This window comes from Limanda limanda, chromosome 15, assembly GCF_963576545.1.
Source record: "Limanda limanda chromosome 15, fLimLim1.1, whole genome shotgun sequence".
Classification (NCBI taxonomy): Eukaryota; Metazoa; Chordata; class Actinopteri; order Pleuronectiformes; family Pleuronectidae; genus Limanda; species Limanda limanda.
Window position 1 is genome coordinate 2022270 of NC_083650.1, and position 21438 is coordinate 2043707.

Consider the following 21438-nt stretch of genomic DNA (forward strand, 5'->3'; position numbering starts at 1 on the left):
TTGTTGTTGAATAGATAGATTCAAATCTCATGAAGCTTTCTAGTGGTTTGTGATATCCATATGTAGGATTAGATTTGTTTTCCAGACAATCTTTCAGTTTTGTCTTTATTTTCCATAGATTTTTTACATGTTAATGAACATTGGGCGTTCGGATGCACTTCTCGACTGAATACTTTGTAATATTGTCGAAGTAGACAAAGTTTGGAGCCCACACTGAGACACCATGTGACCATTGCACGCACATGACGTTGAGGTGCACGTGCACAGATTGATGCTTTGGTGTTTGGCAGCGTTTCTGTCCTGAAACATCTGATTAACATTCTAACCCGGTCCTGCTCCGTCAACATGCGACTGTCTGAGGCTTGATCAGACGGAGAGAACAGGCTGGACATCAGACCTTTGATCAAACTGCCCCGTGAGTGCAGGAGCATGTGTGTGTCTGTGTGTGTGTGTGTGTGTGTGTGGCAGGGTGTGTGTGTTTTACGCTCTGGTTATTCCACACTTGAGAGAGAGAGAGAAAAAAAAGACAGGTAGAACTGGCCTTTTGATCCTAACCTTGGATGAAGAGTGTGTGTGTGTGTGTGTGTGTGTGTGTGTGTGTGTGTGTGTGTGTGTGTGTGTGTGTGTGTGTGTGTGTGTGTGTGTTGTGTGTGTGAATAGATCATTGAAACTGGAGCCTTGAGTCTTTGTAAGTAGCAGAAGTGCAAATTAGTTAAACCATATACTTTTATAAAGAGGAGAACAGAAAGCGAACAGAGGAATCTGAAGAAAATAAGATGAGCAACGAGGAAACCAGGGTGAAGAACGGTCATCGGAAAGAGAGACATCAATTGCACTCAAAGAAAACGAAAATGAGCCGATGAACAAAACAAGCAACAACTATAACAGCTCCTGTTCCAAACCTGCCATTTTGGAACAAAGCTGTTTTCTCGGCCTGTGGTGATGCTGGTTTTAAAAGTGACCTGCAGTGATTCAGCTGCAGGCAAATGAAGAACTGCTGCTGATCCACAGAACCTGAAGCTGAGTCATCGCCGCTGCACAAAGATCTGTTCCCTGTTTATTCAAAGTTTGATGATGTTCGATTCGCGGAACCTGAAACTGGAGAATGGGTTGTAGCTGCCGCTGTGGAGAACACGCTGTGACATCACTTCCTTTAACGAGTCCCAGCCGCCGCTACTGCAGAGACCATCTCCTGTTTAATATGTTTATTGATATTGAACGTAACTCATGTTCATATCGCATCAAATTCATTGCATTGCACCATGAAGACAACACGATTCTGGAGATTTGTATTCCACATACACTCAGAGAGACACACACTACAAACACACAACTATTACACTCCCAAATTAACTGTGAATAAAAAAGAACACACTCGCATAAAACATACGTTTGGCAAAAGCTCCTCTGAAAACCTCCTGCAGGTGAATGGACGTCGTCTCGAAGGATGAATGAAGATTTAAATTTGAGAAGTTTCTTAAGAAGGAAAATGTCTCGTTTCTGCAGCACTTAGAGGGATAATGATGATCGTCTACACTTTCCCTGCATGACAACACTTTCAGAGCAACAACCTTGCATCACAAGCTTTCTTCAGCAGGAAGCACACATTGAATAGAGAGGCTCTCTTTTGGGATTCTGCAGACACTAGAAGCAAAGGAGCAAAATAACCGGAGAGTGATGGTCATCTTCACCCAGCCGTGTCTAACAGGCACTCCCAGTCCGTCAGAATCCATTCCCTGTTCATCAGCTTTGAACTGCATCATATTGCAGCGTGTACATATAACATACTGACTCAATTTACACTGGAAACATTGTCGGGGTTTGTGTGTGTGTGTGTGTGTTTGTGTGTTGGGAGGGGGAGGCCATTTGTACTGGTTTTGTTGTCAGCAAGGGAAATAAGCATTTTCATCATGCTGTTGTCCCATTCCATTTTAAAATGATATCAGGCCGTCATTAAGAGCCGACCCATTCTATTCCTCTAGTATTGCGTTCAATTCCCAGACATCACGGAGATTGATGGTCCAAACATTCCATGCCGTCTCTCCCGAATCCAAATTACACTTCAGGTAAAGCAAAGGCAATGGGGTCAGCTTGTAATCTGCTAAAGCATAATCACCCTCATGCATAATAGAAACGCTCCTGCAGTGTAATAATAACGCAGACATGGAGATAGCTAGTTTCCTGGGCAATCACTTATTTGCCGAAGACATTTCCATTTGACGTTTCAGGCGTTTAAGTGATTCTTTTATCCAGAGCTACTAACAGTAAGGACACCGGTAAGAAACTAATGGAAAATAGAAGAAGGCCAATTCTCCACCTGCTAACTCGATCAGTAACTTTCTACAATAATCACAATTAGGGAAATTACCAAAACAATTTATAGCTACTGAAACATGATTCATTAAGTGTATTATTTGAATATGTTGACACAGTGTGTTTGTTTTATTTCTATATTCTGAAGCAGTTTATGACTTTATGAATGTCTCACTCTGCCTCACTCTTCCTCATGCTGCCTCACTCTTCCTCACTCTTCCTCACGCTGCCTCACTCTTCCTCATGCTGCCTCACTCTTCCTCACTCTTCCTCACGCTGCCTCACTCTTCCTCAGGCTGTCTCATGCCACCTCACTCTTTCTCACACTGCCTCACTCTTCCTCACGCTGCCTCATGCCACCTCACTCTTCCTCACGCTGCCTCACTCTTCCTCACTCTGCCTCACTCTTCCTCACTCTTCCTCACGCCGCCTCACAGACAGTTCAGCCTGTTATAAGCAACCCTCAGACTTCGACTGATTTCCACTCGCCTGTCCTGAATCTCCACTCTTCTGTTCTTTAACATCAAGTTTCTCCACATGCCGAGTGAAGGAGAAGCCGTGAAGGGCAAAGAGACGATTATCTGTATTGTGTCCGTGCTCTCAGTCGCTGTCTGCATTGTCAGAAAAGACTGCAACTTAAAGTGGGTTATTATAGTTATTATAGAACTTATAGAAGATTTAAATGATAGGGTTCGTTGAGTCACTTCTAAAATTAACTCCTTATCTGTCAGACACACGACATGAATGAAATTTGAAGTTGAACAAACACAATGAACAGAGATGCGGACTTAATTCAAACTAATTCTAAGTTTTTATTTCACACATGGGTGGAATAATAATAAAACATTAATAATGCATATTGCAATAAGGGTCATTTTTATTACTCTTATATTAATCAGAGACCAACTAATATGGATTTTTGATGCTGATACCAGGATTAGGGAGGAAATATTTCCTGAAACAAGAACCTGTAATTGAGGCTCGATATTTTACAGTTTTACCAAAAACATTATCATAAATAACTATAAATGAATAAAGAAACTGGTATAAATATAAAGAAAACACATTTAAATACAATAAGAACGTAAAATGTAACATAGAAACTCAAATACAAATCTCTTTTCAACCGTTTATTATTGAAAATAAAAGTTAACTTATCGACAACATAAATAGATACAATTAGATATGATATGTCGGTGAGATGCTCCTATTGGCTGCTGTTATCGTCAGGCTCTAGTTCATAAGTATATCCTAAATATCTCCAGTCAGCGGACCTGCTTCCGTGTTAATCTGCTCTTCACAGGATCGAGTCCGACCTGGTCTCAGTTCATCAGGATTCCCACCGAGCGCTTCACAGCTCATCCTGTTAGCTTCCACTCCAGAAAACCACTCGACTCACCTCTCAACTGTCTCTTAACAGTTCAACTAATTTGGCTCTTTCTCTGTCGTGCCTCCATGAAATCTTCTAGTTCCAGTTTCTTGTCCTCTCTCTTCAACCACTTTCTGATCCTGTGGCCACTTTCTTGAAGTTGTGGTGGCACCCTGTACATGGACCAATCAGGAAAACAAATCAACTTGTATTCTGTCCATTTGCTACTTCTTTTCCAAGAAATAAAGTAATTTCCACACACTGTTATTAGACACTTGTAGAATAAAACCAACTTTAGCTGTAATCACAGCTCCAAGAGAATAAAGAGCTGCTTCTGAAGGACTTTGGAGAAAGATCACAAACAATCATCAGAACCAGCTGCTGATTCACATCGGCCCATGCAGCTCGCATTCGGGTTCTTTTGTCGAGTGTTTATCGCGTTCAAAGACGGCACCAATTTCCCGTTGAAAGAATCTTCTCTGAACTGGTTTTTCTCTCTTGTTTTTTCCTCAGCTGTTTTCTTTTCATGCGGGCGTTGGAGGGAATCAAAGCTCGGCGCTCCGCTCCCAACAGAGTGATCAGTGTTTTCATGGAGGCCGTCTTTGATGCTGTAATGAGCCCAGTGTGGTCGGGTATGATTATCCAGAGGGACGGCGAGTGGGAAAGGATGGATGGAGGGACGTAAAGGGAGAGCGAGTGGGGGAGGAACTTAAAGCGAGTCAGTGGGTGGCGTGTTCGGAACATTTTCTTGAACTCAAGAGAAGTTGGTTTCACGCATTTGATCAGATGAGCAAAGTGCAATTTTAAGGTTTAATAATTGTTCATAGACGTCACGAAAAAAGTTACAAAGTGTTTCCCCTTAAAATAGCAATTGTTGCTGAATATATAAACAAAATTAAATTCGATTAGTTTGTTAGGAATGAGATGTTAGTTTAGTAAAGGCCCCGGAGCCAAATTCAGAATGAATCCTTCTCTTTAGTGAATCATCTTCACACAGTTCAACAATATACTGTCACTTTTTTTCTTTTTTATTGTTTAATGTTTATTCTACCTGGTTTATTTAATAATGGAGATTATATAAACAATGTTTTTCATTAAATGAAGCTTCATGTACAAGACACTTGCAAAGTGTGAATATGAAGTTAGAGAGTTTCCACCTACAGGCTCACCAATGTTTATTGAAGATGTAGATAGATAACCAAAATAAACTTCTCATGTTTATTTGCTCTGCAGCCCGGGTTTGATTGTTTTTCTTGCTCCGTGAACAACACTGTAAACTTCACTGTGCTTCAGACGAAAGAAAACACTGTACAGGTGAGAGTCTTTTAGCACCGGTGGGACGAGAGGATCCCACGTAGCATTAAGAAGAGAAATGGAGGACAAGAAAGAGCCTTGACACTCGGGAGAGATCGAGGGGGAGAACGAGACAGAAGTGGTGATGGAGAGAGAAACCGTGGGAGGGAAAAGATGGAGACCGCGGCCGCTGGGCCTCCGGAGCGATCCCCAGGAACCTGTGAGATGAATTCCTCCGCACTTGAAAGGAACTGAGTTACGGTCTCTTCAGCGCTGGAGCAGGAGTGGACAGGCGCTCCATTGCAGGACCACCGCCGCTGCTAAATCCCACTACACCGACTCACACCAGTTCTCCTTCCCTTTGCAGACAAAAAAATAATAAAAATCAGATGTATTTGTTGTCATTCGGGGAGAACACACATGTAGCAGGGTGTAAAGTTGCCAGGTGCGACTTTCATAAGCTCAGAATGAACAACAAGATGGACGACTCGTCCCCGAATGATGTTAAAACACCCGGGCGCCGCCTTCGTGTTGACGTCATTTGGAATCTGATCAACGTCCTGACCAAGCAGCCGCTCCACCAATCCTGAGTCAGTCCAAGCTGTCAATCACGTTTCCACTATTTTCACATAATCGGATAATTAATTAAAATCCTATCAGCTTCATGGAGACTTGAACAATAATCAGATATACTTAAAATGACAGAAACCATGTTTTCAAAAAAACTTTGTTTCTTCCAAGTAATTTTTAAAGCACTTCTAACCTTGTTTAGATAAGTGCTATGAAATCTAAGTTTTATTTAACCATATCTTGTTATTTTGGGGAGTGTTTCATGTCGTCTATCTTTATATCTTCATAACTGGTAAAACAGGTAAAAATTTCTACGTATTTTTACCTGTTAAAAGGGTTTTTAGTAGTTTTTCCTTACTCTTGCTGCGGGTTAAGGACAGAGGATGTCACACCATGTTAAAGCCCTATGAGACGTATTGTGATTTGTGAATATGGGCTATACAAATAAAATTTGATTGATTTAACTTCTCTTCAAGACATTTCCTTTGTGTTCAATCATACATCTTTTAGCTTTTTTAACAAGTATGAGAGTCTGCAGTTTTCTCGGAAGCAGGTTTTTTTTGTCCTCGTTGAGCTCCACAAGCAAAACACAAAATTGTGGATTATTATATATTTTAAAACTGAAAGGCACAACGACAACCTCCATTTTTACAGATTGACAAATCAATGCTCTGCATGCGTTGAGCCGTGCGGCCTCGTGCACACGACTGTTGTAAGTCGAGAGCTACTCAGTGCGACAGTTGTCAAAGTAAGTAGTTTGCCCTTTTCTCGCGCTGCAAGGTTGTAGTAATTATGGGTGTTTTTCACCAAAAAGCAGCCAGTGTTATTATTCCAATTGGAGTGCTGAGAAATCACCCAGTAGCACTTTACAGCGTTATGCAGAGTGGGAGAAAGGACACAGAGCGGAAGAGGCTTATCGGAATAAAAAGCTCTTATCATGTTATTTCCTCTCGAAGCCTTCGACATGTCCCCAAGGTCAACAGCGAAATAAATGTCTTCATCACCATGTTTGCCAGTTTTTCTGCAGGATTCTTGTCCAATTATGCACTTTTTTAACTCTGTCAGGCAACATGGCCCTGTTATCATCAGCACACACACACACACCCACACACACACACACACACACGCACAAACACACAGCAGATTTGAGCCTTTGTCGTATTGTTATTTGTGTTTATATTTGCCGATATGCATCAACATGCATCGAAAAGATGCTTTATTTTCTTAATTCAAGTTCAAGCTTTGTCTTTTCTTTTTATTCATCTGTTATTTACAATAAAGTTCACAGTTAAACTGTATATACCGGTATATATCAAGCCTTGATAACAATTCATTGTCAAAATAGAGTCATTGCAAGTTTTTTAAATATATATTGATATCATGGCAGCACCTCCCCTCAAGCATCCACATCTGTCAGGCTCTAGAAATGAACATCTGGATTGAGGAATGCTAATTTTATCTTCAACATTTCAATATCGGGGGTGTTTGTTTAATGCACATATTATTTTTCCTCGTCGTTGACATCAGACGAGTGAAGACATTGATGTGAACTTTTTTATGAACACAGTATGAAACCCCCGTCTCCCAGTTCCTCTTTCTCCCCAGGATTTGATCTCGCTATCGTCCTCATCCGTCCCATCTGTCCCTCGCTACTCTGTCATGCTACACATGTCTACACACACACACACACACACACACACACACACACACACACACACACACACACACACACACACACACACACACACACACACACACACACACACACATATGAACATACACACACAAAAGCCATAGCCCTCTAAGTTTGGCTGTATCCTGCCTCAGTCCCTCATCAGAAACACACACGAAAACACAAACCTACACACTCTGCCGTGCTTGTACTAACACACACACACACGCTCACACACACACAATGCACACAACCTCCCCTCCTCCCGGTAATCTCTCCTTTTAGCGTCTCCACTGTCCTATTATGTGGGGATTTTCCTTCTGATGGGAATTCCAGCGGCAGCCGCAGCGAGAGGCCGTCTAATTAGCCACAGATGGACGACTTCCAATACAAAGTAAATGAGCAAAGACCTGCCGCTGGACAAATCACTTTGTCCCCGACAAGAGCCGGGACGTCTCTTCACAATCACAGGGACGAGGGGACGCACATCTGCTCTGAGGCAGCGTTTGGAAAGGAAAAGAAAAAAGTGATTTATTTGGGTCTCTGTGGTTTAAATCTGGTCTTTTCATGGTTGTCCAAACAGGTTACGAGGGCCAGGGAAGGCTTCTGCTGTTTTATTTATTTGTTCCTCAGTTGCCACAACAATGTATTGGAATTCATGGCTCCCTGCAAGGAATGAAAGAGGAAATCTGATTGTGTTTCGAAGCCGAACACACGCAGAGGTTTTGAACAAAGTGCCTTCTGGGTAATCACCAGCAGAGCTACGCCCAATCATGAGGGGAGGAAACTGTGATTGGACAATATGACACTTTATCCCCTGCTGTAAAATGTGTATTTACGTTACTTATTGAGTATTATTTTTTTATTATTTAGAAAGTTTAATGAACCTCTAATGTACTAAACTTTATTTCTCAATTTTCCCAAAGATCAACTCAATGATGTGTGGAAGCTAGTAAATGAAATAATAATTATTGTGTTGTATTTAAATTAACAAAATATGTTTTTTTATCTTTCTTAGTGAATTATAGTGACTGCTTCATAGTAGTTTCTTAATTCAGAAGTTGTATTTCACAACTGATATAGCAACGCTTTGATTATTCAAAATGTACTGATATACATACAATTTTTTATATTGAAAACCACAAATACTATTGGCAGCAACACATACTTTGTTTGCATAAATATTTAATAGAAACACAGCTTTGCATTTAGCTTGTTGGCTAAATGTGTTAAAATGACAAACGTATTCATTTGATCCCTTTAGGTATTTTTTAAAATCACAAAATTAATGATCAAAGAGATTCAAATTCTGTTTAACAATTTATGGAATAACTTATTAATGCAAAAAATACATATTTGTATATATTGCAGTGATTAAATGTCAAAAACTATTGTTGATATCGTTTTCATATTGTTAAAACATGACATGAAACCTCGGCTCTGTTCTGTTGTAGCTTCGTGTGATGAGATCTCATCAGTGAACCCGGCCACTCAATGGTGGCAGCTCCAGCTCCAGCGTTGCTCTGCGCTCACTCGTCCGTCTCTGAGGTTGATGTGAAACCTTCCTGAGGAGTTGAATTAAAGCAGAATTAGCAGAGTGAGCCCCCGAGCTGCTCGTCCCACACAAGCAGAAGCTGTTAGTGCTCCTCTGTTCCCGGTCCACTTCTCTGAAGACATGTTTTAATACCCCTCTCTCGCCGCCTATATCCATCCATCTCTCACTTTACTCCCTCTTTTCTCTATGCTTGCCTTTACACCCCTACCTTCCTTTATGGCTCCCTCTTCCCCTCTACTCATCCATTACTTTATCCTCCATTCATCCGTCCTTTGACCTCTGTCCCTGCTCCTGTCCATGCATCCATGATGGAGTGTACAAAGCCTTGAATCTTAGGGATTACCTCTATACACCCCTGACTCCATTTCCCTCTCTTCATTCCACCTTTACTCCTCCAGTGCCTTACCTTTCTCTTCATCATTTGCTCTCTTTCTCCCTCTCCTCTACAAACATTATCTTTCACTCCATCTCTCTATCTGGCCCCCGTCCCTCCGTGAGTAAATCCCTCTGCCCTAGGTGGGGGGGTGGATGGGCCAGTGGAGAAGGCGCAGAGCTTGTTGTTGACCCTCGTGTGAGGGAATCTCTGCTCTGATGTGAGGCTGAAGCGATCGGACAGGAGGGTCGCTGAGGGAGAAGTCACTCACACGAGAGGAAGGGAAGAAGGTCTGAGAGGAAGCAGGAGGAGGAAATACAAGATGGGTCACGTTGACACGTTCAAGAATAATGCATTATTATGTATATATATGTATTTGTACCATTCCCTTTCTTCTTAATTCTATCAATAACAATCTTATAATAAATGGAAGATCAATACTTTTCTTTCTAACTCAAATTCAGTTTTGCGCCTGTGAATGAAAGGAGATTTCTTCTCTGCTTGTTGGAGAATATTTATTGAGCCCAGCAGACAGACTCGTGGAAATGAAAAGACTGGAGCTTTGATTAGATGTAAACTGTGGCCATATAATTTGTCGTCAGTTCAGGATTTCAAATTGTTGGAAAGTTGATGATGATGTTTGAGATTTGAACGGCAAACTGTGATTTTCCACTTCAGGGTCAGAAGGAGAAACTAAAGACAAAGAGCCGATCTCCCAGTTTGGTGCATATGAAGGTTCATGATGTACGAATGGAGGATTTGTCTGTTGCACAGTGAAGTGCAAGTAGGAGGTGTGTCTGTAATAGTTGTGCGACCATGATAGGTTCCATGAAAAAGCCATTAAAACACCACTTAGCAACACAAAACACAAAGAGCTGGTGTTGAAAAGTGACGACAATCCTCACTCTTCAGAAATGTCTTCACTACAAGGTTATTAAACTCAAACTGGTCTTCACAAAGCTAGCAATGCAAGTACACACACACACACACACACACACACACACACACACACACACACACATATTTTCTCTCTCCTGGTAATTTTGCATATGTTGGCTGTGATCGATGGACGTTCAGGCTAATGATTATAAATGCATTAGTACCCGGCCCTTATCAGACACACACACACACGCACAGACACACACACACACACACACACACACACCTGCTCTCAGAGCGCTGCCTTCTTCCGATTCAATTTCCTGTGTAGTTTCATTTCATTACTTAGTCATGAGCCGCCATGTTTACATCAGACCCGTGAGCCAGTATTTCCGTCGTGAGAAGTAAGAACAGAATCATTTATCACAGAATCAAACAGCAGACTCTGCACTCGTGAAAATCTGCTTTAGTCGTGGATACAGTGTTGATGAAGTTCAACTTAAAACAATTAATGAAATGTGAATCTACAGCCGTGTTTCCTCCGTGATAACAATGTTCCTCACATGAGGTTAAGCTGCAGGTGGAACTGATGACCGGGTCCTTACATCCATTGTTTCCACTTGTAGTTCTACATGTTTCCTGTTGAGTCTGATGAGGAAAAGCTCAGATAGACACGTGTTGGTGATGTGATAACATCTTGTAGGCTTCAATGGAAATGCTGCTCATTGACTTTGAATGGGTCGATGACGTCTGGACCTTCTCTCACCAAAGTAATCTCCAGCCCTGTCTCGTTACGAGCTCTGAAATCTGACATTGTGTGATGGAGAAATGTAATCTCCACGCTGTGATAAGATAGAATGAGATAATCCTTCATTCGTCCCACTTCAGGGAGATGTGCGGTGTGACAGCAGCAAAGAGGATCATAAACAAATCGTAAACATCTGGTATAAAGCAATAAGCAAACAAACGAAAACACATAGAAATAAAAGAAATGGCGAAATACAATGTGAAGAGAATATACGGTGAGGAAGGGTTACATAGGTTATTGAATTAAATTAAATCCCACAAATTAATCTACAGATAAAAATGTGTTTTTGAGCATTTGTAGCAAACGTGAATCAACAGGGCTGAATGTTTTCCTCCGTCTGCAGCAGAGCAGGATTTCTTTTAATATCAGACGTTTGTTTGCACGTGTAATTCCATCTGAGCTCATTGTGGAGACTTCAGATTAATTTCTGAGGCGAAGAGGAGGCTTGACTTGTAACAGGGAGCAGAGGGGAGATAAAGAGGCAGAGAGACAAAGCAGCGGCAGACGGATAAAGACGACCGGCCACAGGACAGAGACGGGTTTTATCAGAGGAGTGTGACTGCTCGTCCACGGCTCACAGCCGGATCCTCGGCTCTCGTTATTGATGGAACGACAAACTCGACTCGGTGCCAAAAAGAAAAGGTCACGTTACACAAGTTATAGTCCAGACAGCGAATGTGTCTCCACACGTACAGAGGAAATGTTTTCACTCCCACTTCGTCATGAGAGCAGAGTTTGGTGCGACTGCAGAACAAAGAAAACAATACCTAGAAAATAAATGTCTGTCTAAGGAGGATTTTAGGAGATGATCATTATTGTGTATTTTCATTTAAGGTGGACATATCTGATAATTAATCTGCGTCTGAGCCGATTGGCATTATTTAACCCCTGATAATTCATTTTACAGATTAATGAACAACAATCCCAATTTTTCACTGGATTTTCAGACGTGTGTGCGTAAAACAACATATCAGGTGCAGCAGCAAAAACAACAAAATGAAAAGAACTTCATTTGTTCGGTGTCGGCTTCTAACTACACAACTCAGGGGTGAGGTTGTTGTTGTGTCGGAACTGAAGCAAAGACCAAATGCAGCCAGTGTGAATATGATTCCCTGTGCACTGTTGTGTGTAGGTAAATTATAGTGCACGTCTGTGTCTGTACAGAACATGCATGTGATGTGTGTGTGTGTGTGTGTGTGTGTGTGTTGTGCACGTGTGTAAAGATGGTGGGTTAATAGAGCGACTGAATTCTGTGCCTGAGGCGTTAATCATGTTTATTATAAAGCATTAAACATTAATCACGTTGAGAATTACTCAAACATGGAACCGGCTTCTCAGGATGTTATTTAGGAAAGTTAATTATCGTTCCTGGAAACATAAACACACAAACACACAGAAAGTCACAGTGGAAAGTTGCACCGAAGGACGACAAAGTGAAACTGAACCCACTGAACTTCTGTCCAATCTCTTATTCAGCATTTGATTTCAGCTCATAACCTCAGATACGTCACCAGCTAAAGAAATGTTGGATCAATAAAAGTTTATCTTATCCTATCTTAACCTTCACACTTCACTTTGTGTTGATGTGAATAGACAAAGAAAACAGGATTTATATGTTTGTGTGTTTGCCTGAAACAGTTTAAGCGTAAATAGTTTATTCAGGGAAACCTGACAAAACCTCTTTGCATCATTTTTGTGTTTTTATAGTTCCCCGGGTTCATGCAGCAGGATCACAAAGACCACATTTATCACATGCTATGCAAATAATATCCCATAATTCGTCATGTCTAACTTGGCACCTGTCGTCATCATTACTGAAGCCGGTATAAATGACAGCCTTCACTGTGACGGATGCTGTTGGACGTGGATCCTTCGCCTCCTGCTGAGTGCGGGCTGGCTGACTGAGCAACCTTGCTTCCTGAGGAAACTCCAGCTGCGACTCAGCATCGGGTTCACGCCACGCTCCTAACAACGTGGATTTGGATGTGCTTCAACACTTAGCACACGCTCCCTCCCAGCAAGCGTCCGACAGACGGCAGCTAGCGGGAGGCGGCCGAGTTCAAAACCAACCCAGTCAGCAAGCGAAGGATCTTCACGCTGATATTGTGGCAGAAGAAGTGATATGAAAGGATAAGTTCCCACTGAGTCGCTCTCACATTCCATCAATCTGACGTGCAGGGTGTTCAAGGTGTTGTTTTAAGAGGAAGTTGATGAAGCACTGTTCCCTCTTCACTCTGACATCCTTTCAACATTTTCCATTTTTATGCATTTCACATAAAAAAGATTTCAAACAATCTCTGGTAATGTGTCACTAATGGTGAGAGTTTAACGTAGTGGTGGGTAGAGAAATGGAAACAGCATTATGAGAGTGAAAGTGAGAAAAACTTTTCAAAACTGAAGCCAAACTTCTTAATCGCCCCCTGGTGGCTGGATCGTCATGATGACTTCTCGTCTGTGGTGGATTCCTGAAGTCGATGCCTGAAGGTTCGTGACTGTGGTTCTAAAACGATTAGTTGATTCTTGATCAGGAGTAAATCCTCAACAATTATGATAATCAATGATCATGACTCAACAGGTATCGATGGGAACACATGCTGGTTGTAAATGGTTTACTCTGCATCTCCCACTACTGAAGAACAAAAGTCTGTGAAAACAATTTGCTGATCAAACAATCCCTCAATCAACAAAAGATGCTTCACCTTAAGAAACAGTCGCTGAATCAACTAATGGATGACATCATGTTATTGTTTCAACGTCAGGCACTTAAGTGCAGATACATTTGTCCCCTGAATTGATTCATGGGTTCATTCCTGCTTTTCTCCCACTGTCTTCTTTTTATTCCTCCTCTGACGGGCAAAAACCGAGCATTAAAATAAGTAAAAGAAAAACACAATAAATGAGTCATCTGAGCTCGGCCACTTCATGAATCCACCGTCATAAATGTTGTTTCATCTGAGGAGCGCGGCAATAACAGGGCTGTTTGGCTTTTACTGCTGGCAGTAACTTTTAAAGCCACAACAGAGAGCGTGACACGCCGGCAGCGGGAGAGCGCTTTAATTCACTGGGACCGACGACAGAAATATTCAATTTGCATGCACATGTATCCAAGCTGAGAATAGAAAGGTGAGGGGGCAGGAACAGAGAGAAACAAAGACCCGTCGAGGAGGAGGAGGAGGGACGAGAACAGAACGTGCACTTCTTCTTTATAGCAGAGCCATCTTGAAATCTGGTTTGTTTTTAATTAAAGCCGGAGATGGAGTCGGCTGGACTGAACGCAGCAGGCGGCCGGGAGTGAGAACCAAGAGAAAGAGAGGAGACGAATATTCAAGCTTTTAATTTACCGAGGAGACGGAAAGATGGCAAAACGAGAATTGACTCAGGGGGTTCGAATGAGGATTTTGAATCATCGGCATTTAAGTGGCAGCTTGAAAGAAATTGAGATTGTGTGTTTTGGCCGTATCGACTCCAGTCGTACTTCAATAAGACTCTTTCATCTCTTTACTTGAAATATTGAAGAACTTTTTAATAGCAAAGTAAATAATTGAGCACTGAGGTTAAAGGCAAACAGACAGAAACACAAAATAACACAAAACATCAGATTACAGTTTTTTTTTGTTTCTGCGTAGTTTCTGTATGATAGTCCCAGAACTTGAGGAAAAGGCAAGGTGACACACAAACACAAACACACACACACACACACACACTGGCCACATGTGGTCTGACGGCTCAGTACCACCCCCGCCTAATTCAGCCAGGAAAAACCCTGCTGTGTTTTTTTCTCCGTCCCGGTTATAACTTCCAATGACAGAGGAAAAAGACATTTCTTGCCAGTTAGCCACTCAGCTCTTTTTGTCTTCCACTAGTGGTGTCGGTCAATCGTGGAGGACGAGTGGTCTTTGTCGTTTGCTGAATAAAACTTTGATAAACTTTGGTAGATGTTGAATAACTCCCATGATCTCACGCTTCTTCACACCATCATACAAACATTAATTTGTCTTTATCTGTTGTTTAGTTATGTTTATTGTGAATGTGGTCGACCAGCAGGGACAGTTTGGTCTAAATATCCAATCCACAGTGACGACCTGTTTTCTGAAAGCTTCATCTCACCCAATGAGATCCACAGCTATTCATTATTAACCTAACATGTTCCCATTGTGTGCTCATTCTCCCTCTTTCTGTGTGTGTGTCTGTCTGTGAGCCTCGTTTGTGTTGACAACGTGATAGATTCAATACATGGAGCAATAAATCATCACTGCGTCACGACTGACAGAGAACACACACACACACACACACACACACACACAGACACACACACACACACACACACACACACACTACAGATGTCAACATGACAAGGCCAGATGTAAGGGTTTGTTTGATGTGTCCAGATGGGACAGAACTGGAAATGATCAAGTCAGTGTTGAAAATGAGACACTGAGAAAATGTGGAAGGGGAAAAATAAACGAGGGAGGAATAAAGTGGGATGAGGGAGGAACAGCGGTTTGTTAGATGTTAGGAACAAAACCTTTGTACTTGTGTGTCCACGAAGACGGGAGGACGAAATGAGAACACAGCTGGAAGTGAACCTGTGTGTAAAGGAGCAAAAATCCAATAAACAAAGAAGTTATTAGATGAAGTGGCTGAGCTTTGTGGTGGAAGTGACAGCGGTGAACACTCAGGTCAAATCCATGAGCCTCAGTTGCTCCTGGTGCGTTCACATGCAGCTGCACCACAAAGACACATGTGAAGGAGCAGATCACCAGTCTAATGAATCATGTCAGGATCGTTTCCTGCTTTAGAGACAAGACGGCACCGAAACATAAAACCTTCTCCTCTGAAACCTTCCACTGACTGAAGACGTCTCGACCACATGTGAGACTAGACTCCGGTTTGACATATTAAACGTCATACACGTTGGTAAAGATATTAGAAGATGCAGAGTGAAGCTGAACCGTAGATCCGTTAAAAAGACGTAGAAAATTCATTAAAACAAGAGTTTATATCCAATATTCAGCAGGACATTTTTAAAATATGAAGAATTCTAAACATATTTCTTTGAATCTGTTACAGCATCATAGAATAAAAAAGTGCTGCAAGTAGATGCACTGTATGAATGTGTGTGTGAATGGGTGAATGTGAAACTGTACTGTAAAGCGCTTTGAGTGGTCATCATCAGACTAGAAAAGCGCTATATAAATACAAATCCATTTACCATTTACAGCAGCAGCTCTTGTAGTTCAGGAAGCAGAGGATCATGGGTAATATCAAGCATTCAGATGTGTTTTAATTGAGTGAGTGACATAATTGTTCAGGTTGTGCGATATTTATTAAATATCTCAGGGTGAGCAAAGCTGCACTTTTTTGTTTCAGGCACATGTGACACATAAGTGACCAATTTACTTAATGTTGAAAAAGGTCAGATGTCCTAAATCTATAAAAAGAAGAATCTCTGTATATTATAATTTCTTGTCATGTGCTTTCTTATCAGCTCTAAGTACATTAAACTTCAGTATAATTATCTCAGTTTCTGGCCTTGAACAACACAGGAATGCAGTGATGGACTAAAATATTCTTACATTCTCTATTTCATCCTCATTACATTGTTATTACCAAGTTCTATTGATGCTTTAATAACCCTGGACCCTGTTAACTGAGCCCTGAACGAAAATCATTTAAATAATCCACCACTCTATTATTATTACAGTGGCTGTGGATCCAGCTTGACACATTTTCCACAGTAATATTCACATAGTACATTACAGGACTTAATAGAAACCATTACCAGGCCCCATTCGACTGGGTCTCTGTGATGTGGTGAAAAGTCCTTGACCTGCTGCTGTCTGTCTCTAACAATAAGACCCCGGCTTTAATTAAACACTGTTAACCGCACTAGTTAGTTAAAGGGGACACAAGACACGTCGCTTTAAAGACACTGACGTCTGCTTTTTAGCCTCATTACCGATGCTGACCTTAATAAAACGCACATTACTGCAAATTTGACCTCATTGGTTTTGACCTCAGAAAGTCATTAATAACCAAGCAACTGTTAAGTCCATCAATGGGAAAGAAGAAGCTTTATTGCAGCTCTAATGTATATTTAAGGTTATTTAATATGTCCACATAATTTAATATTTAACTCAATGAAAGGCGTAAACAGAAATCTCCCCCGACACATTAGACGTTACAGTTTTTCTCAGTTGTTAACACACAAAAAGCGAAAATTCGGCACAATTTGCACAACATTCATTTCATGTACCAATAGCTTGACCCAATTTGGCACTACTTCACACTCCCTTACCGCATTAGACTCTGACTTTCCTTCTTTACACTCTGATGTAAATTACACATCACCTTGTTGTCAAAACACTACACACAATGTTTAGTTGTTGCACACACTTCTCAAGTAAAATATCAAAGCATCAACCTACAACACACAAATACTCAAATCTCTAAACATTCAGGTCTGTTGAACGATTTGCAATCAGGACTGCGGCATAAAAGTGCCTTGAGCCTTTGTTTTGTTTGATGAACAATGGAATAGAATAGAATACAGTGTGCTCACAGTATTTATATTTTGCAGGACTGAAAGAGAACCACACCGTGGAGAAACACGCATTTTCACAGCCGAACAGGAGACTGAAATTGTAGATATGGTTCGTGAGAACAACGCTATCACACTCAGACAAATAAAAAACTAGGATCCTGGTTAACCATGCTACATTTAGAAACGTCCAGACCGTCAGCCTCTCTACATTGGACCGTATTCTTCATAGGAATGCCATGCGGAGGAAACAAGTGTACAGGGTCCCATTCGAACGGAACACAGACGCATCAAGGAGTTAGTGCGAGAGTTTGTGCTTGTTAGTACCAAACATTCAGCACTGACACATGCATGTATTGTACCTGTAATCCAATATTGTTCCTTTTCTAAAGTGTCTCACTGTAGCCCACTGTGTTGAACATGCATTCTCATGCTGTTTGTGTCAGTACTGTACTGTTCTCTGTGTGTACCGAAATAAACCTTTTTTTGCTGCATATTTGTGTGCTGTTTTATGTTTGACTATGAAAAAAGTAGGCCTACACTGAGACAGTTTACAAAAGAAGAAATGGCTAATTCTCCAGTCATTGTCATTCATATGGTGTGTTCCATTTCGATGATTGTGTTTTCAATTTTGCACTTCAGTGTGCTGTAAATGCTTGGAAGTGTGCAAGCAAATGCTTAGTTGTGTGTACTCAATAAATGGTACGTGTGTGTCATTTGAAAATATGGCTGTGTGTACCAAATGAAAACACGAGTTCCATTTTGATGGCAAAGAGTCATCTTGCAAATGGAGTGTCAGGTTTAGCATTTTGTGTGTGAGGTTTTGAGTTTTCTGTGTGCATTTTTGAGAAAGCCGTTATTGTTTTGAAAAACGTGTGTTAACAATTGTGAAAAACTGTAAGTTGCGAAGGAGAATCTTCCGCTGCAGAGAGATCGGCTTCCTGGAGGTGGATTCCTCTCGGGAGCCGTAACAGGACACAAACCAGTTTCTGTCTGCACAACACAATACTTCTGGTTTAATGAACCCGGCTCCCTCAGGCGTCGGTGGGATCATCTTGATGTATGCAACATATAATATGGAATACAGTACGAGTGTCTGATTTAATGATTCAATCACAGCGGCTCACATTAAATTATCGACTCTTTATGTCCGCTGGAGCCTGGTGCGCTCCGGCACTGTTCACAACTTGCAGCATGGTTATTCCAGCCTGTGAAAGTCTGCGTCACGGCATAAATTTGCAGGAATTGTTGCTGCACTGTTGCCCCCCCCCCCACACACACTCCACTGCTCCTCTGAAGAGTCAAGTGAGGAAAGTCAAAGGCCAGGAGGACGTTTCCCATGGGAAGAACAAAGAAAAGCTCATTTAATGCCATGAAACAGAATCTAATGAAAGGTGCTTCATGTATTTGACATAGTGTGTATTATGCAGATTGGTTTTAAAATGTAAAAGAGGTCTCCACCTCTCCACTGTAACATTCAGAACACGACAGAACAACGCACGAGAACCGTGTCCAGGCCAGATTAGCTCTTAACATCTGCTCCAGGCAAGTTTTGATATTAGAACTCACTGCAAATAGGTGAAATATCAAGGGGTGGTCACAAGTGTTTCTAAGAGAGAACCCAGAGAACCCAGAGAGCCCAGAGAACCCAGAGAAGCCAGAGAGCCCAGAGAGCCCAGAGAACCCAGAGAGCCCAGAGAACCGAGAGAACCCAGAGAGCCCAGAGAACCCAGAGAGCCCAGAGAGCCCAGAGAGCCCAGGGAACCCAGAGAACCCTGAGAACCTCCACGCAGACACGATGGTTTTATTTGTCAGTTTCACACCAGGATTCCAACTAGGGGTGTAACGATTCATTTTAACAACGATTCGATTCGAATCACGATTCATGGTTGCCGATTCGATTCAAGGACGATTTTGGTTAATTTAGAATGATTCGATTTGATTCGATTCAGTGACTTGAAATCGATTCAGTAACTTTACTGGACTGTGCAGGCAAAGTCTCAGAGATCCCTGTTGTTTCTTGTAAGGAAATCTTGTTTAAATTAATTATGGATATTATAAACAAACAAACAACAATTAATGGCAAATGTATTAACCTTTTATTTGAATCAAGTGCAACCATTTTCAATGTAAACATTACACAATAAAGTGCAACCACCTGCTACTTCTGCTGTTGTTTAACATAAAAATAATACAGTATCAAAAATAAAGTGCAACATAAAGAGTACAATAGTAATACCAAAAATAAAGTGCAACCAACATTCTTCATGTTGAATTAACAGTAGGTTTACCTGCTACTCCTGCTGTTGTTTTCAACATAAAAAGAGTACAAAAGTAATACCAAAAATAAAGTGCAACCAACATTCTTCAGGTTGAATTAACAGTGGGTTTACCTGCTACTTCTGCTGTTGCAGAGGTTTTCAACATAAAAAGAGTACAATAATAACGTGCAACTGTAATGGCGTGTGTCTCCCGTCTGTTTGATCATGATTGAATGACGATGTAACCTTTATCATGCTGCATCCTGTACTATTTGAATGTGTATTGACCTGATTAACATAGCCACTGTAACCTGATTTCCTCTAGACAATGTATCTTTGATCCTGCCTTTCCTGCAGGAACTGAATGTTTTACTCGTCTGACTGTTCTTTGATTATGCTATGTTGTGCAATAGGAGTAGACTTGACGTTGGCTAATTATTAATAATCATGAAATAGGATTATTAAAATAAAAATTATCTATCAAAAATAATTAAATTATTAATTGAAGATGATCAGTAATCAAATAACAATAAAACCACTAATGAGAAAATAGGAATTATCAATTAGAAAGTACAAGCTGTCAATTAACAAGGATAAGGTTATCAACCAAGAATAATGAAAATAATTAGTCTAAAACAATAAAATTATCAATTTAAGAATAATACTATCTATATTAATAATTGAGAAAGGGGGGGCACCACCCTGGTTACCAGGGACCAACGATGTCAAGCTATAATTATCAGTCTCATAATGATAAATGTCAAATTAATAATGTCAATATTTTAATATTAACGATTACTTAATAAACAGTGAAGGCTTCTAAGTTCGAGCACAGGCGATCATAATCCAGCTGCAATCACATACATATGCACAAATAATCACAGACTACAGATACTTTAATTACAAAAGTATTTATTAAAAAGGGGAAATAAAGTTATAATGTTATTCAATGATTTATCATTTTAACAAGCTCCAATATTTCAAAGGTAAACACAGCAGCAGCACTTATCACAATTCAGAAAATACATGGACAACCTGCGGTCTACCTATGTATGTCTGTCTCTATGTGTGTGTGTGTCTGTGTCAAAGTGTCTCTCTGTGTGTGTGTGTCTATGTGTGTGTGAAATAAAGTTAGTGTTATTTAATGATTCATCATCTTAACAAACTCCCATATTTCAAAGATAACAACAGCAGCTTATCACAATTTAGAACACGCATGTAACCTCTGGTCCATCTATGTGTCTCTGTGTGTGTGTGTGTGTCTGTCTGTGTCTATCACTGTGTGTGTGTGTGTGTGTGTGTGTGTGTGTGTGTGTGTGTGTGTGTGTGTGTGCGAGAGAGAGAAAAAGAAGGGGGGTGGCGATGACGCGTAGTGACATCACACCTAAGATGGAGGCCGATCATGATTCGTGGAATCAAGGCCTAAAAACTCTCAAAATGGCGGATTGACTACAAAACAAGATGGCGGAGCCGTTATGAATTTAGAGCCAGGATGGGAGGAGAGAGAGAGCGGAGGCGTGGCAATAATAGACTCAAAATGATGGGTTTAACTTAACGTTATCCAAAATGGAGAATATGTTAATGACACCATGTGGCCGGAGCGCACACTGGTGGTCGTCACATGAATTACACAAAGGAAATTTTAGACAAAGAGAATTCTTATCTCTGCTTGGCTTTGGGGCCGAATGGTTTCCAGATGTGTTCAGCCTCTCTAAGCATAGATTTAACTATGTGACATGACCTGTATTATAAATACAGAGAAAACATGAGAAAAACATGTAAGGAGAGTTCAAAGAAGCTCTTA